The sequence below is a fragment of the Aplysia californica genome, unplaced genomic scaffold (assembly GCF_000002075.1).
Source record: "Aplysia californica isolate F4 #8 unplaced genomic scaffold, AplCal3.0 scaffold01124, whole genome shotgun sequence".
Classification (NCBI taxonomy): domain Eukaryota; kingdom Metazoa; phylum Mollusca; class Gastropoda; order Aplysiida; family Aplysiidae; genus Aplysia; species Aplysia californica.
In genome coordinates, this window is record NW_004798394.1 from 91,968 (window position 1) to 96,055 (window position 4,088).

Consider the following 4,088-nt stretch of genomic DNA (forward strand, 5'->3'; position numbering starts at 1 on the left):
CTCTCTCTCTCTCTCTCTCTCTCTCTCTCTCCGTGCTCTGGGTGATAGATTTTCGTCCTTCCAGTTCCAGGGACCAATCTGCTGTATAATGCATGACTTCTTTGATTCCCCCTCCCGTTTCCTTGTCACGCTCCGCTTTATTTTCGTCCGAGACACCGGCCCGTTCTATGCAAGGCCTTTGCAAAGAATATATACTGTACACTGTTATTACTGCTACCATTGTTGTCGTTTCTGTTGTTGGTATTGTTGCTAAGCTAGTGTTGCTGTTACTCTTGTTGTTGTCGTTGCTCCTTTTTACTAAAATTATTACTTTTTCTGCTATTTTGTTGTTGTTGTTGTTGCTGTTGCTTTTGTAGTTTGCTGTCTTGGGATATCTTCCAGGGGGTTTTTTGCTTTCGTCCTTCGATAACCGTTGCCATGAAAGAAATGTTGCAAACGTTCTTCACATGTTTAGAAAAGCACTTAAGAGTCTGTTATCAGTTTTAGGTTTGGAGAGGGATGGGGTGTATGTGGCAAATATTATAGCACAGTACGAGGTAAACAATTTCATGTGCTTTATTTGAGACAAGTACTCTTTAGAAATTTCCATGTGTAGTGTAATTTGCATAGGGGTTTCAACTTGTTGACGTCTTGTCATCACGCAGAAATGGAATACGTCAATAAAAGCAGTGTGCATAACGTGTGAAGTAACAGTGTATGTAACTCGGGCTATTTGGACGATGACATGTAATGTGCTGCGAAAATGTGGAGGATGGGGTGAGGGGGGGGGGGTAATATCGAGTGGACCTTTGAATAAGAATGTACGATGTCATTCTGTTTACCGTGAACAGCAGCATGGTATGGCGTTTAGAAATATTGAAAACACGGTGGTATATTGATCTATTTCTGTCAAGATTGCAGTTACATTAAAATGCCATTTTGAATTATAACATTGTTTGAGATTGCCTTTAACATTAATGGTAGACTCTATTCTTTTTTCTGCATTTGGGGGTCTGTTGTTGTTGTTGTTGTTGTTGTTGTTGTTGTTGTTGTTGTTGTTGTTGTTGTTGTTGTTGTTATTTCTGTTTTTTGGGTAGTACTTTACAAATGATACTGCGATATATTGGTTATATCGTGTCTGGAACATTAGGACAGTGATCTCACGGACAGGAATAGGAGACATTTAGTGTAACAAGTGTCGTAAAACTCTTACTGAAACAAAACAGGAATGGGAGAAGAATTAAGAGCGCCCACCAACCACCCGAGTCTAATAATAATGGTGTGGACACTGCTACTTGAGAATGGACCTTAATGAAATTGCGAGCGCCGTAAAACTCTTACTATACTAAACAGAGAAATGGACGTTCACCTGTTAACTGTCTTGTCAGCGGTTTGGGCAGCGGCAGGCTGGCAGAAAGACAGTGGCAGTTTGACGGCTTCTGGGTGTCATGGTGCTTTGCGCTGGAGCGTGACCGCCCCGCCCTGTTCTGTCATGGTGGTTCGCTGGCGACATGAGGTTATCGATCTGGTCCTCGATACCTCACCTAGGACGTTCCCGACTTGACAGAGAGTAAAAGTAAGGCTGGGAACAGAATCAGATATTGGAAATGAAGCTAAAGTCGAACGCACCAATAGATCGAGGTAGTAGTAGTAGACAAGTGGTAGTAGTTCTCTCTCTCTCTCTCTCTCTCTCTCTCTCTCTCTCTCTCTGTGTGTGTCTCTCTCTCTCTGTGTCTCTCTCTCTCTCTCTCTCGCTCTATCTGTCTCTCTCTTTGCGCATATGTGTTTATCTTTCTCACTAGCTCTCTTCTCTTTCTATGCCTGTGCAGGTTTGTGTTTGTTTGCATGCTTTTGTGTGTGTGTGTGTGTGTGTGTGTGTGTGTGTGTGTGTGTGGGTGTGTGTGTGTGTGGGTGGGTGGGTAGGTGGGTGTTGGTGTGTGAGACTGACGCGGCGTGACGCTCTCGCTGACGCGAAGAGTTGTGGGGAGGGCTGTGGTAGTTGTGAAACATTGAAGAGATTACACGCTGGAACTGTAGGAAGCGGTTGTAAACTGATCGGGCAGAGACAGGTGACATTGTTTACCAAGGGTACAATTCTAAAGCGGGTGGAACCACCGTCTATTATTGTGCATTTAAATATGTGTGCGTGATGGTAGTGTTGTGTTTCATCACGCCTCGTCTGTGTTCTCCTTCGTGTATTCTCCTGAAAGTTGATTATCTAGCGTTATAGTGAATTCACTTCTACAAACCATTGGTCTTTTATTGGATTTCAAGAGCAAGCAAAACATTTTCTCTTGTATACCGTTGTCTTAAGATCTTGAGAACTCAATTCATTTGTTTAAGTCCTTGACGAGCATACTTCTTGACATTTCGAAGTGGCTGAATTTCTTTGGAAAAGATGTCCTTCGGAATAATTGTTTTGGAATAATTGCTTTCTCTAGTAATCCTTTTGTTGAGGAGGAGGTGCCTTTGTTGTTGTTGTTTTTTCTGCCCATTTGAGGAGTTTCCAAGACGTTTACACTCAGCAATAGAATCACAGAGACTCAAAGACCTCACTGTCCTTCGAAACCACGGTCGCTTGCTTGATGGGCCCTGTTGTGTAGTTTGTTCCACCACCGCCCGTGTCGTTGTGGTCCAAGTTTCTTTCTCCTGTGTCGTTGTGGTCCAAGTTTTTTTCTCCTGTGTCGATGTGGTCAAAGCTTCTTCGCCTTCTTTGTCGATGTGGTCAAAGTTTCTTCGCCTCCTGTGCCCTGTGTCGTTGTGGTCCACCAAGTTTCTGTCTCCTGTGTTGGTGTGGTCAACGTTTCTTCGCCTCCTGTGTTGTTGTGATCCAAGTTTCTTCCTGATGAAGTGTTGTTGTGGTCCAAGTTTCTTCGCCTCCTGTGTTGTTGTGGTCGTAATCGTGCCTACGCTGTGAATATGAAGACAGAATGACATGGACGTAGTTTGTACTCAGATGTGTACGTGAATTACTTTTTGTGCAGGACTTTTTTTTTCATCATATAGGGGGCTATTATATGCAGTAGACCTTAGAAGCCAAACCTGTCCTCAAGCAAAGTACCCCCCCCCCCCCAACCTCCCCGGCCAGAAAAAAAGAAAAACACGCTCACAACGGCGCCATAATTCGGTTAGCAAAGAGAGAAATATCGTTTTCCGTGTTTCCCGAGGTAGACTATCCTAGTGTTTGTTATTATGGTCGCCAAAAATAACAGACTTAATGCTCGCGCTTTTGTTTTAGTGCATACCGTAGTGCACTGTGGTGAATGTGTGTAAAGCTGCGGCCCTTGTTCTTTGACACGGACTGCACGGTTTGCGATAGGACCTTGCAGTTACAACTCGTAAATTGTGGCTCTATTGGGGAGGGAAGACCGTGAGGTAGTACACGTGCCCACTGTCTGTGTGGGAGTAGTACTTAATGAAGAGGACCTATCCTTGTTTAGTTCTTCTTTATTCAGCACTTTTTTTTTTGTTCTTTATTACATTTTGTTGTCCACTTTACGGTTAAGCGCCCCCCCCCCTCCTTTCCCGTTAAAAACGTCCATTTGGGCATTATGCTATGATGCTGCCCTTTTTTCATAGATCTAGTTGGAAGTTGGCGGATGCTCTAGTGTGGTCTGCTCCTTCCTGGCTATCATACATCTATCGTCCTCATCGCTCCTCCTATTTTTTGTGTGTTTGTTACTCTCTTGTAACACCTCGACACTTGTATGACCTTATTGTGTTGCAAATGCCTTAAAACACGCACTAAAACGAACTAAAACAAGCATAGATCTACTCCACGTCTATGAAGTCTAGATCCTTGCTTTGATGCCCAATAAGCAGTGCAATAGTGTATACACAGACAAGTTATATTTATGGGGTTTGTCATGTCGGGAGTTTGCTTTGAGAGGGGCTCTGGCCTAAGCCCCGCTCTGAGCCGATTACTCTTATGTCATCCCCTCTATTTATATTTGTCTAAAAGCCACGGGCTGTCTCTTTGTGACCTGGGGAATATTGAAGCATGTCAGATCTATAGCTGTCTGTTGGGCTTTTTAATATGTGTCTTTCCTTCAAGAATTAAGAGTTGGAAATAACTCGGAGATCGAATAGGAATGATATATTGGGGGGGG